Genomic DNA, 15,672 nt, shown 5'->3' on the forward strand with positions numbered 1-15,672 from the left:
AAATATCTTGTGTTATTTCCCTTCGGTCTTTACTTAAGAGAACAGATAGAGAACCTGGTTCTCTACACTGTTTGGTAGACTCATATATTTTATCAAACAGTTTAAACTACTAATTGTAAATTTTTTGAAATTTAATAAATAATTTTGGAATAGAAATGTGAAATATGGGACGACCAAGGGCAAAACTGTCAATTTGCTCAATTATAACAGTGCTTCTATTTTGGTACACGTCTGACGAGTATGTTCAACACTCTGAGTCAAGGTTTCTTTTTTATATTTGTAGCAATAGGAATGGGACCCACATATTGTACCTTTTAAGTGTCCTCCATGGCGCACAAACACAGCTGTAAAATATGTGATAACTGATGCGAAATTGTGAATCCAAGAGATTCACTTTTTTGGTTTTTTCAACATTTTCTTTCAGTTTACAATTTTTTAACCAAGAATAGTGTCCAATAAATTCCATTTCATCTCTTAAAATAAACAAAATGTATTTTCTACCCCTAGATACTAAATGAATTGTTGCTACAAAACTAATTAGCTTTTACAATCCTAATGATACTAAATGAGGTGTCACCGCCAAAACAATTAACCTTTGCAGTTTTAAGTACAATATATTGATTAACAATTTTTCAAGAACTTTATTTATGTGATGGTGTGACTGTCTTAAATAGCAGTATATTTATATATGTCTGTTTTTTTAATTAATAATGAACTTTCACATATAATATTATTACTTCCAAAATAAAGTTTGTGTTAATGAAAGTGTGTATATATATTTATATACTAGTTATGTGAGGCGTCGCCCTACCGAATATAAAAGTAGATATTTTAACTAAAGAAATATAATTTGTGTTAGTACGAGTAAAAAACAACAACGACAACAACAACTATATACCCATTTGTAGTCGCATAAGTGGGTAGTTATATGAAAGCAAAATTTTCATTCCTCCTTTAATATTTTAACTTCCATTTTGATGAAATTATTTAATTCAAATCAAATTTGGAACTTAATTTGACATTATAACTTATGTATCCTAATTTTTTGAAGTTATTTAGTTCTAAATAAATAATCTATACATAGTTAATGAACTTTTAAGATAAATACATAATTTAACTTGTGCGACGGATGGAGCTGCTCTCTCTTGTCGAGGATTAGGGGTTCGAACATGGATATGGAAAAAATCTTTGGAGGAAGCGCTCCCCGAATAGGCGCGATACAGTGCGAATTATCTGGATTAATTGGGCTCAAATGCGGATATCGAGCACCAATCAGAAAATAAAAGAACGTGAAAAATGAGGTAGGAGGTTCGAAAGCTTTTGAAAAGTAGACTTTAAAAACAAAAACAAAAAAATTGACTTAAATAAATAAGATTAGGACCTAAAAGTAATTAATTAAAAAGTTTTTAAAAAATTTGAAAATTATTGTGAGAATTTACAAAAAGTCTAAAGGGTTCGATAAACTTTTGAAAAAGTAGACTTTAAAACAAAAAACAAAAAAATTGACTTAAATAAATAAGATTAGGACATAAAAGTAATTAATTAAAAAGTTTTTAAAAAATTGGGAAATTATTGTGAGGACTACAAAAGTCCTCACATTTGCTCTTATATAATATAGTAATATGTTTGTGTGTATGTATTCTAATTTTTTTATGTAAATAATGAAAATGCTCAGCATTGTCATTCTATTTTTTTAAAAAAAAAAAAACTTGTAATAATTAAATATTTCATAAACACAGTGAAATGAGACATAAATGCATGAATAAAATAAATTGATACATTTACTTTTAGCAAAAGAAACTTTTCAATGATGCCATTCCTTCGGAACCATCCGATGAAATGGAGTTGTACAAAAAGATTGGCATCGCTCTTATGCGAAGGTTGACCAAACAAATTCAGAAATGGTTCACGAACGCTAGGTGTTATAAAATTAGTCCATAAAAAAATAATAACTCATCCATTTAACACTAGGTCCATGACCACTAGGTTGTGGGCAACAAAACATTTGTGACAATACAGGGGTATATTTAACTCATCCATTTAAGTTTGGATGAGTTAATAACCCACCCATTTATTAATTCAAGCCTTTGACTTGTCAGTTTAGTATGACCAAAATGGCTGATATATAGTCTAAGTTGGCTTATGAAAAATTTCTCAAAATGTTTTTTAATAAAATATCTAATATTTGATGTGTTATACAATCATAATATATATGTGTAAAAAGAAAAAAAATTAAAAGGTACTTAAACAATTTTTTTTTTTTTAAAAAATCAATAGAGTTGGGTGGGTTGGAATATGACTATTTATTTAGCATATTACATTTCAGTTCAAGTAACTTTTGGACAAATCAGTAACTCAGTCTATTTTGACCCGTCCAAATTTAATTGAACCCACCCATTTAACACCCTTTATGAATTATGACATGTCGAAATGCTCACGTGATAACTTTAAAATAGAAAATAAAAGAAAGAATCAGTTAAAAAATACGTGTTAATTGTAATTCTAATCACAAGTGAATTTATCATCTTGATACAATTCTGCACGAAGGGTTGACAAAATCTTTCACATATACATAGACTATGAATCTGAAAGACTCTGATTTAAGCTACTTCCAATAATATTCGTTGTTAGATTCTACTCTTCTTGTTTTAAATTTATTATTATTTATAAATTATACAAAAAAATCATTTCCCAATCTGTCAATTCTTGACTAATACCATACAATACGAGAAATAGCAGCAAGTCTGTTCTCATTTTTAAAAGTTGATGTTTAAACAAGAAATCTTTATTTTTTCAAATATAATTAACTTTTAAATATCAAAATAAAATTAAAAAAATCAAATGTTGGGCCCGTATACGGGCCATCCCTTATCTATTGGATAGTAGAGGACCCAATATGGTTGACCATTTCAACGTTACTTTTCTGGGAAAATTCTTTATTCTATCAATTAGATGTTTTAGGATTTGAAAGAATATGATCTCAAGCAAGGCTGAAATTTATTGTACATTATCATTTTTTTTTTTTGTGCGTGTCTTTTCTGGTAGTGGACTAAATTGCTCTCTAGAATTACTACTATATAGAAGCATGGGTCTCAACCCATGCTTCGTCGTCCGTTTATTTTTAAAAAAAATAAAAAATGTGTGGTCCCCATATTAAACACCAACCAATATTAAAAAAAAAAAAGGTAAAAAAAGTAGAACCCGTCATCTCCAAACTCACAGGAAAAAAAAAAAAGTGAACCCCATATTAACAAAATCAAGCAATATAAAAAAAAAGTGAATCCCATATTAAAAAAATAAATAATATCCAAAAAAAAAGTACAGACTTTGTATTCTTAGCAAACACTAATATAATAAAGTTTTAGATACGAACCAAACTGTTATAATGTTATATTAATCGTGTTTTGAACATAGATATATATATATATATATGATCTGCGTAAAAATAGTCTGTTAATAATGTAAAAGGGTGGGCCCTATACTTAAACAACACCAAGCAATATAAAAAATAAAAATAAAAAAAGAAGAAACTATATAAAGCATGGGTCTTCGTGATAAAATTGTCCCTTAAAAAAAAAGGGGTGCGGGCCCTATCTTAAATAAAAAAAAAAAAAGTGAACCCATATTAAAAAAAATAATGTTAAAAAAAAAAAAAGTGGAGGCTTTTGTATTCGTAGTAAAGAAACACTAATATAATAAAGTTTTAGATACGGAATACAAACTACAATATTATATTAATCGTGTTTTGAACATAGTATATATATATATATATATATATATATATATATATATATATATATATATATATATATATATATATATATATGATCCGCATAAAAATAGTGCAAACTAATAATGTCAAAAAAAAAATGCACCCCATATTAAAAAATCAAACAATATTCATGTAATTTTCAAAGTATCTCATTAAGTTAATAATGATGGATTCATTGCACACGTGCGTATCAACCCATTAGTGGGAGCAAATGAAATTCTTTTCTTGAAAAGGTTAAGTAGTCAAACTATACAATTTTTTAATATTTTTTTATATTAGCCTCGAGATCTAATCTAGATATTAAACTCGTTGTATTTGCTTTATTCCGCCATGTCATTTATTTGTTATGTTTACTAAAATAAATATACTTAAAATATTTATATTTTAAAATAAGATAGAATTTAATTACTTTTTATTTTTATTCTTACTCTAATAAATGTGAAAAGAGATTAATGTCGTAAAAAAAAATATCAAATGGAGATCAAATAATGAATAAGGTAAATTTGTCAAATTATAATTCTAATCGACGTTTTCTTAAAAGACTAATACAAAAGACAACATGACAAGTAAAATGAGCCAAACCGAGAATATTTACAAAAAATTAAAAAATAGTATTTCTTCGTTTAAATAGAAAATCAATTTCTACTTTGTTTCGTTTTAAACATGTAAAATTAATTTAATAATTTGAATTAGAATTATCCAAATCAAAATTTGATAAAAAATAATAAGTATTTTACACCTTTAAATTAATCGAATTAAAATTGAAAGTATCAATCGATGCTTAAATATTGCTATTGTTTTATCTCAAAAGAGGAAAATAGTTTCCTTTTAAACAAATCTTCTCTTTTAAAAAATATTAATAAATTTGCCGATTTTGTATTCGTAGCAACATTAATATAATAAAGTTTTAGATACGAAGACAAACTACAATGTTATATTAATCGTGTTTTGAACATATATATATATATATATATATATATATATATATATATATATATATATATATATATATATATATATATATATATATATATATATATATAATACGACTATAATTAAAAACAACTACAAGTGTTGGCACTATAATGTCTGTAATACGGCTTGGCATACGCGGTCTAGTAAGGATATAGACACTTCAATAATCTTCATGACATAACTGGTTTAGTTGGCCATTTAATGGTCTGTTGGTTACATTTCTCATACATTCAAGAAACTTCTAGCTGCTACGTCTCTATAGAGGCTGATGTAGTATTGTGGTATCCGCTTCGTTTAGACCTAATACTCTTAACGGAAAAAGCTCAAATGCTAATGAATTATTAGAAATGACTCATTTATGTCACTCGTCAATAGTTTGGTTCATTTATGTCATCGACGTTAATAAAATGACTCATTTATGTTATTTTTCATTAACGCCCGTTTTATAATACTACATATGACACGTGACCTCCAATTAGAGATCTACATCATTTATTTAAATCAACACAAATTAAATCAAAAACTGACCCAGACACCGGACCCCCCAATTAAAATAACCCATTAAAAACCTCAGAGCAGCGACAGTAGCCGCCATTGTCTCTTTCGATTTCCGAAATACAAATTGGAGAAAGGAGATTGAATTGTATAGTAATAAAAGTTCTATGTAAGCAAACAACGTTAATGGCACTAACTTCAATAACCCAAGTCGACAATCACATGGGTCCTTTGTATTTTAAAACAAAACGAGAAAGTTTTTCCCCGAAATTAAAACTAGTATTTGGTACCGTCAGACCCAACTTTTCGTTGATTTTATCTTCCTGGTTATTTTCTTTCTAATTATCACTGAAGCAATATAGTTCGAGATCAACTTATTTGAAAATGAGATATAATTACTAAACAATCTAACCAACAAATAATAAAAGCAGATTACCAAAGCTATGTGTTGAGACTTGAGGAATTTGGGGGTGAAGGCTATTGTGTTTTGTGGAATTTGGGTGGGTCGGATTTTAGTTTAATTTAGGATTTAATTTTTGCTAGTTTAATTAAATGACGTGGACATCTAATTGGAGGCCACATGTCATATCTGGTATTGTAAAATCTGCATTAATGAAAAATGGTATGGATGAGCCATTTTGGTAAACATGATAGCATACATGAGCCAAACTATTGACGAGTGGCATAAATGAGTCATTTCCGATAGTTCGATGGCATATTTGAGCCTTTTCCGTACTCTTATGAGTTTCGTTTCGATTTATTTAAACTACGAGATGAAATACAATTTGGACGCAATTTGAATTTCTTAAGTTGTATTTTTTCTTATAGACATAAAACCCCCCACAAGTTGTGAAAACTATCAAAACTTTCCCAATTCTTATACAATCTTACCAAATGAGCAAGTCATAGTTCATAACAAAATTAATACGCTACTAGAAGGCCTTTCTAAAAATACAACATCAATTGACCAAACTTTAGTTCAATGAAAAGGAAAATTTAATATGAATAGTAATGTAACTAATCTTTATTATAATCCTCGTATATGGTACGAACATAAATGACGGTTGGTAGAAGTTAATGAGGTTGGTAAATGGTTGGTGAGAGTAATTGTTAAAAATATCTACCAATTATGGGTCTCTTTTTACAGATATAAACTTATGGGTCAAGTTTAACATTTAAAAATTTTGAAATCCCAAATCATGCCTTTTTGGATGATTTGGAATTTCATCTCATGAGATGAAATTGCAATCCAAACACTGATTCATCTCATGACTTGAAATCATGAGATGAAATCGCATGTCCAAACGCCACTTAATACAGTGCAAAATTAACGCATACAAATCTATACAATTACATTTCCACCGTCTCAATTCATGTGATACCGTTTGAATTTCGAGAGTCAAACAAGTCTTTTTTTACCGCAATTTTCATATCCTTTTTAGATATTTAAATTGTCAATTACTGTGAATAGTACTTTTTGCGTATTTTTAAAAATGTAAATTTTATTTCAAAAACCTAAAGATTACATGTCTGAATTTATGGTCAAATTTAAAACGTTTGACTCTCGAAATCCGAATTTTGTCACATAAATTGAGACAGAGGAAGTAATGAATAGTAGTCGGAACTCATTATTTTTAAAATAGGAAAAAAACTCAAATATACCATCGAACTATCCGAAATGGCTCATGCGTGTCACTCGTTAATAGTTGGGTTTATTTATGTCATCACCGTGACACATTTGGTTCATTCGTGCCACTAACCACTAACGGCGCCCTACTACTACCAGATTTTGCCACGTGGCATTATCTAAACCCTTCATTACTTATCAATCTCCACTTATTTTTATGAGTGGCATATGTGAGTCATTTTGTTAAGTTTAGTGGCATATTTGAGTCTTTTTGCAATCCTTATAATACATGACTCTCTTGGGTAATAATACTAACTTATCTTATTTTTCTTTTTATCATTGATGCATGACATTCAACCTTTTAGAATCATATTCCTATATAAAACCTCCATATTTTCTAATTTTATATAATAAGCTTATAATTTTAAGTAACAAAACTTTCCCTTATACTAATAACATTACTATTTTACATGGAAAAACTATACTCTCTTGTTTAATTGGTTTATGAATCTAATCTTATTCTACATCATTCACAATTTTTAAGTACTTTATGGCTCTTTAAAAAGATTTAAGAAACGTATAAAATTTGTTTAAGAAAAAAAGAAAAGAAAAAAGAGACGATTTTGAAAGAAAATACGCTAATAATGTGTAGCTAGGTGAACAAGTACATATAAGTGTGTGAATTAAGAGTATATATGTTTTTACAAGGTAAATTTAGGCATTATAAGGGATTAGGAAAAGGCTCAAATATGCCACTGCACAAATAATAATTTTTAAAATTTTATAATGGACTCATACACAATTTGACACTCGACTTGCATGCTTTTGTAAAGTCGACCCTCATACATAGAATTCTCTCAACAGAAATACCTCTACTTGATAAAAATGTATTTAACTAACACTTCTGACAGAAAGTATTCCTCAATTGTGATGATTAAAATAATAACACTTATAAGAGCCTGTTTGGCTGCAAAGAATTGCTTATTCAGAGAAGAACTTTTGTTAAAATAGCTTTTCAGAAATGCATTTTTGGAAAAAATAATTTGTGTTTGGATGAGAAGTGTTTTCTTCCTGTAATTGACAAGTAAGTTTCTTCACGCTTTAATTTCTTGACATTTGTAAATTCGCCGGGAAAATTCTAACTGATTAGAGCCAGTAACGTAACTTCAATAGTATATATATGTTGTATGGGTACCTGCTGTATGTATAAGCATATATAGAAATGAAAAAAGGATTAGAAGAAAAACTCAAGCTTACAAGCTATGACAAGATATTGTTGGAAGCACCACATGCCCTTAGTCATTAATGCTGAAAACCACTAACCATAAACCACCACATTTAACCATTAATACGCAGTACCAATTCAATGTTGATCACATGGATATATTGACAACCGAGGGTAACAATTTAATAGGCACTAGTTTAGTGATGAAGCCACCAGTTTAATTAATGATGATAGGCTTTTTTTAGCAGTAATAGAAAAATTCCGTGAATTCAGAAGTGACTGGACAATGAAGGATCAACACAATTCAGTGTAGTTGGTGATGGATACATAAATAATATCGCTAAAATGGGAGATTCGGCTATATGCTGCAATTATTTTGGACTACAGTTATTAAGTCTACTATTTGACCTAAAATATGTCAATGGAGTATGTGTCAAGTTCCCTACTTTTTTGTAGTCCAATAGTGGTATTGTTTTTGGGAGGGAGGGGTGGGTGCGTGGGCGGGGGGGTGTGGATCCAAAAATAGACCAGCTTAATTTGTCAAAACCCAATCTTGAAATTCAACAAAACTCGAATCTTAAGCTTTTTAATAACTTTTTAAGTGAGTGTGATACGGATTTGTTGGAAACACCTAGTCGAAGTTATATTCAAAACCTGAGAAAAATTGGAGGTGATTTTGGTGAACACAATTGTTTTTGTTACCTCAACTAATTCGACTTGCAAAACATAGATTTATTTCCTAAGAATTCTAAGCATCACCAAATAACTTTTGAGTCTATCCTAATACATTGTATCTAGACTTTCTTGCATTCTAACTTCTAGTCATTTACCTATTTGTATTTTTCTGTTTCTCACCCCAAAAAAACGTACAACTACACAATTAAGTTCACGTAGGAATTAAATTAGTTATAGGAGCAGTGTTCCACTTATAAGGGCAAAAGATAAATATCAAAATGGAACGGTGGAAGCATTGAAAGTAGACAAATAAGGTTTAAAGTTAATACCTCTTTTAATATTCTTGAATTTCTGCAATTGGTGGTGGAAGCTGAATAGGAGCAACAATTAAAGTTTAGAGCCTCTTATCATCCGGTTAAGTATAGTAGAATTATTCATTTAATTTTTTTTTTTTGAGGAAGGATATTTTTGTAATCTAACTTTTAACTTGAGCTTCCACTTTTAGTATAACTAGTTTTCGCACGTGTATCCCCAATTATTTAATAAATAACAACATAAAATTATTGAAACATGTGTTGAGTAACAAAAACTAACAAAAACGTAATTGAGATTGTGTTGTCACGTTTTATTTACCAAGCTTACTAATTAAATTTTTTAAGAAGTAACAACTTGTTTCCGGTAAAAAGAAAATGAAAGGTATATCAATACACAATTATATAAAGTAAAAGACTAAATTACAAGTACAATTTTTTAATGAAAAAAGTAAAACACTATATGCTAGGTAAATGAGATAGTGTAAACTTCCAATGTCTATGATATATAAAGATCTTTTTCTCAAAACTAATATTGTGCGAGAAAAGGCCATAAATAGTCCCTTATTTATGAGAGTAGGTCTAAAATGATCCCTTAACTATATACTTACCGGTTTTAGTCCTTTAACTATCCAAAAACTTATCAAATTTGATCTCCATCTATTTTTTTATACAAACAGCGTACAAACTCATAAACCTTCGTGAGATTAATCGTTAAACCATTCCTCGACCTATATATTCTCTCTCTCTCCCTCGCTTCTTTTTTGTCAAGCTCCTCTTGTTAAAAAAAAAAAAAAAAAAAAAACCGGACTTGCCTTCCTTATGTTCCATAGGAACTTGGAGTCAAACCCGGGTATGTTCCTTGGCATTAAAGGGGTTTACCACTAGACCACTGATATTTTTTGTTCATATACTTACATTGATTTAATTTATACTGTTTTTTCGCTCTAAAAACCGACGGACTCCGTCTCCATCGGTTTTTTTATAAAAAAAATAAAAATAAAAAACTGACGGACTCCATCGGTTTATTTTAGAAAATAATATAACAAATAATTATATTTTTTCGTGCATTTTTGTGCAAAAAATAATCGACGCAGTCCGTCGATTTTCTTAAAAAAAAAAAAAAAAAAGATTTAAAAAATTATTGAAAAATCGACAAAACTCGTCTTATTTTCCGTTAGTTTTTTCCATCGGTTTTTACCGCTTTTTAATAGTGTTTGAGAAGAATGGTTATAGAAATTTTTGCCCGAGTTTGTCTTTCGAATTTTAGAGACTCTAGAGCGACATTTAAGGTTGCAGAACGTTTTTTTAAAAAAAAAAAAACAAGAGGAACTTGAGGAAAAAGAAGCAGAGAGAGAAATATAGGTCCGATAATCGTTTAATGATTAATCTCATGAAGGTTTATGAGTTTGTACGCTGTTTGTATAAAAAAATAGACGGAGACCAAATTTAATAAGTTTTTGGATAGTTAAAAGACTAAAATCGGTGAAAAGATATGTTAAGCGACCATTTGCACTCCACTTTACAGATAAGGGACTATTTATGGCCTTTTCTCAATATTGTGCTGGACTTCTTAAGCTCTAGCAAGAAAAATAAAAAATATGTGCCTTGAGCATCTTCTTCAACTGTAGAACTAACGCTCCCCTGCACTAAAAAGAAAATCCTTTGAGAAATCCTGAAAAAAATCCAGTAGCTTGTTTCAATAGCTAATCTTAACTTTGACGTGGAGAAATAATGGATTAGTATTTGAAAATCTGGATGAAGCTTTAGATCCCATATGAATGGAGAGGGAGACTCGAGAGAAATGGAAACTCTTTCTTGGTTTTATATAGTACCTTCATGGTTAGCGTCTCTTTGGCTTCTTTTCACACATTTATCAACGGCAATAATCTACATTTAACTATGGGATTCAATGCATTGAAATATGCAACTCTTTGTATTCTAGCAACGTAGAAGGTTGTGATGCTACTAAATTTTGGTTGATGTTACTGTTCATCTCTTTTGTCTATTAGCGTATTTATTATGGAACGTTTTCTGTATTAGCAGTATTTACACTCTACCTAGACATTAATACAAAGTATACCAAATGCATAAGCATTATATGTGTGATATATTCGAGAGACTTTATGGTGGCTGATTCAGCGTACAATACTCAAAAAATATCTTATGAAGCACAACAAATAGACTAATAGCTATATTAATTAAGTTGATTGGTTAGTTTGATAAATTCTTGGCACCGGTTTACTTGCCCAAAATAATTAGCAAATGGAGAAAAGCACTTCAATTTCTAGAGGAAAGATGAAAGATAGAATTAATTAGTATAATTAAGGGAATTTACAATGCCATAATTAAAGTGCAGTTGTTGTACCTCTAAATCTGCCTTTATGTAATTAAAATATTATTATTTAATTAGCTATTAAATTAAATTTTGATTTAGTGTAAGGGCAAAATGGTAATCTAACTTTAATGGTAGGAGTTTCCTACTTTTAGTATAATATATATATGATGATATGATATGATAAATGGTAAACGAATATTGCAGATAATTCGTTTACCATTAAAGAGAGATAAATTTTGAAAATGTTTAACTTGTAAAACTTTAGTAGTCGGTAGAAATCACAGTTCAATAAGGAGAAGGGCAAAGCGTTTGGGTTCGCAATAACAGTACGGGGAAAGGAACTCCACCAAATTTTCGAGTCCGCGACTTTTGTAGCACAAAAAACAAAAAATTGAACCAAACTAGCACAAAAAAAAAAAAAAAAAACATTAGTAGGTTTCACGCACTAAATTACTGCGTGAAAGGACCAAACTGCAAAAATGTAACTTGGGCCTTTCACGGACGAATTTAGTGCATGAATGGGGTCAACAAAACAGTCGACCCCTCCTTCCACCCCACCACCATTACCGCCGTTTCAGTGGTCCCCAACCCCCTCAAAACACTATTTTCGTGTTGTTTTTCAATCCAAAACTCAATATTCTTGGTATATTGAAGTGTAGGAACAAGTTTCTAAAGTTGGATTTCGGAATAGACAGTAGAACACATTTCAAAAACTCAAAAAAAGCTTCAATCTAGGTATTTCACTACGAATTTTCTATTACATTGTTAAATATATTATTACCCTAACCATGGTCATTATGTAACTGTGGTGGATTTCTCGTTTTGTGCGTTTTTGGGCAGTCCGTATGCACTGTTGGGACTGCCCATTTTTTCATTTTTTTTATTTTTTTTATTTGTTTATCTATTGTTAATTAGTTAATTATTTATTGCTTGTTTATTTAGTATTTGTTAATTGTTCGATTAGCGACTTAAGTATTTATTAATTGTTAGACTAGCTATTTCAATTGTTAGACCTGCTAATTATTTATTTAGTTTTTGTTAAGCCAATTGTTTATTTGTTAATAATTTCTTAATTGTTTCATTAGTTAATTAATTGTTTATTTGTTAAATATACGATAATAATTTATTAATTTTTTGATTAGTTACTTAATTGTTTATTTATTAAATATATGATAATAACTTGTTAATTATTTGATTAGTTAGTTAATTGTTTATTTATTAATTATTTATACTAATTGTATGCTAACTAATTGTTAATTATTTGACTTATCTTTATATTTTAGGATTGAAAACCCTTAGTTTAGGATTCATAACCCGTAGCTTAGGATTGAAAACCCTTAATATAATTTTCTATAAAAGATTACATAACTAATATTACTTGTTAATGATTTATTTAAAATACGTAAAACAGATGGGTCACCACAATCCTTAATAAAATTTTCGATAAAAGATTACATAATTAATATTACTTGTTAATGATTGATTTAAAATACGTAAAACAGATAGGTCACCGCAATCCTTAATAAAATTTTCGATAAAAGATTACATAACTAATATTACTTGTTAATGATTGATTTAAAATACATAAAACAGATGGATCACCACAATCCTTAATAAAATTTTCGATAAAAGATTACATAACTAATACTACTTGTTAATAATTGATTTAAAATGCGTAAAAACGGATGGACCACCCTCTTGATCCGGGCCCTTCGACCGAGAGTTACCGTATCTTCGGCCCCGAGCATAGGTCGCAACATATATGGACATCCGACCGTGTACCGAGTCTCCGGTCCGTACCCGGTTAGGGGACTCAGCATGGGAGATCTTAGCTGCTCGCTCCCCACATCCTCGTGTCCTGGATATACTACGTCGGGGCGCTATCTACCGGTGTGTCGAAGTTGGTCGGGTACAGCACGATAGGTCGCTAGTGACGGCATTGATTGAGAGGTGGCGACCGGAGACGCACACATTTCATCTCCGCACTGGTGAGGCTACCATACCCTTCAGGATGTGGAGGTCATTTATGGGCTACGGCTGTGTCGATGGACGCCCATTGTATATTGCGGGGCCTCCGTGCCGCCGCCCACCGGGATGAGTTGACTAGGCTCACCGGTTTCACCGCTCTGGATGGTCATATTTTCGGCCAGAGTCGGCTTTTGTTGTCGGCCCTTTACGCTCACTTGCGCCTCACAGACATGCAGCATCCGATTGGAGAGGACACGCCTCAGGCTGATGTTGACCGACGTGCGCGTCTATACCTACTCATCATATTCGGGGCCAGATATAGGTGTGGACTAGGTTGAGACCTTTTCAGCCCATACCAGCTCACCCTCCCGCTGACTATCTTGCTCAAGTGTTACTTAAAGACATTGCCGAAACGCCAAGGTAACTTATCCTACCTAGTACATTATATGTCTTATATCAATTGAAAGATCATTACTAAATGTTGTTTGTTTAAACTTGTGCGGTGTTCCCATTAAAAATTGTATTCGAAACGTTCAAACCGTATATAGTAAAACTATAAGCAACAGAAAAGGATTTCTCGGGCGTAGACGCGCTTTTGAGATGGTCTTTGGAAATTGGCATACTTCTTTTCTATCGCTGCCAAGGTATATGGCAGCTCTATAACATTTTAATCATGGCACTGTTGTAGAGTGGCGGTTTATAGAGGGTAAAATCTTCAACTTCATATTTTGGACATTCAAACCATGCATTGATGGTTTTGCTCACTGCCGACCAGTGATATCCATAGATGGTACGCATGTATATGGTGCCTACGACATCAAGCTCCTAATTGAAATAGGAATGGATGCCAATGGGTCAATATTTCCTCTTGCTTTAGCAATTTCTGCTAACGAGAGCAACGACACATGGGGGATCTTTTTGACCCATTTGAAAATTCATGTTATTAAGGATCGTACGCAAGATACGCGTGCACGCCTGATCGTCATAAAGGCATATTGCACAATATGGATAATTTACCGGGGTGGCAGCCTCCTTTTGTTTACCATCGCTATTGTTTAAGGCACTTGAAGGCAAATTTGCAATCAAAGTTTCACAATGGCACTCTAAACAAATTGATGTGAGGGTCACACAGAGCATCAACAACGAAACGGGTCTAAAAATGGATCCGATCGGGGGCAGTGAGTGAACCCAAGATACGTTTGGTTGATGAAGCTCGAAGTTGAAAAATGGACGCTTCACGCTCGATGGAGGCAAAATACGGGGCATGCTCACAATAAACGGCTCGGTAGTCTTTCAATGGCTTGCCGAAATCGCTCGAGGGGACTACTCGTCACCGCAATGGTGAGAATGACTATCAAGCAGGTTGTGGAGCGATTTGTGGTTGGGACAAGGCGAGCCGAGCGATATTAGCCGACGCTCGGGACATGGATGCCAAAGCCCTTCAAAAAAATATGGAGCATTATAGAAAAAAATGTGAGCATCACCAAATGACCGAGTATGACCCAATTCAACATGTGTATGAAGTTAGGACGGGTTATTACAACGGTAAGGGTGGAAACGTGCATACCGTTTATAAGGCAACAAGAACATGCACTTGTGGTAAGTGGCAAACGTACCACATGTCGTGTTCTCATGCTGTCAAGTGCTTCGAGAGAATGAGAAAAACGGTAACAAATTATGTGGCGGGGAATACAAGGTCCACAATACCTTAGAGCATATTCAGCCAATTCCACCCACTTGGTAATGAAGCTTATTGGCTAAACGAGCCGTTTTCAATGGTTGCTAACAAGGATTACATCAGGAAATTGGGCATTAACTCACGGAGTCATAGACCCAATCAAATGGATGTTAGTGAAAGAACTTACTCTCGCAAGTGCTCTACATGTAAGCAATATGGCCATGACAAGCGTTCGTGTGGGTGATGTGGCGTGATTTTACGCCACAATCGACGCTTTTTAGCTATAAGTTCTACTTGTTTTTAAGCGAGTCTAAGTGATTTTACGTGTTTTCTAGTGTTTTTCGGAAAAGGAGCAGCATTTGACTTGATCACGGGAAGTGCAACACCGTGTCGTAAATGCGGTTTACGGACCGTATTCCACAATACGGCCGTATTCCATGGTCGTGTTAAAGAATAAGAGAACCGAAACTCAAGTTGAAAAGCCGATGATTTACGAGCTCATTTTACGGACCGTATTTCGTTTACGGTCCGTATTCCATCTCGTATTTAACCGGTCAACGGTGGTAAAGTCCACTCTTTGAAAGCCGAAAGACGACGAGAGGTTTACG

This window comes from Lycium ferocissimum, chromosome 3, assembly GCF_029784015.1.
Source record: "Lycium ferocissimum isolate CSIRO_LF1 chromosome 3, AGI_CSIRO_Lferr_CH_V1, whole genome shotgun sequence".
In the NCBI taxonomy this organism is placed as follows: domain Eukaryota; kingdom Viridiplantae; phylum Streptophyta; class Magnoliopsida; order Solanales; family Solanaceae; genus Lycium; species Lycium ferocissimum.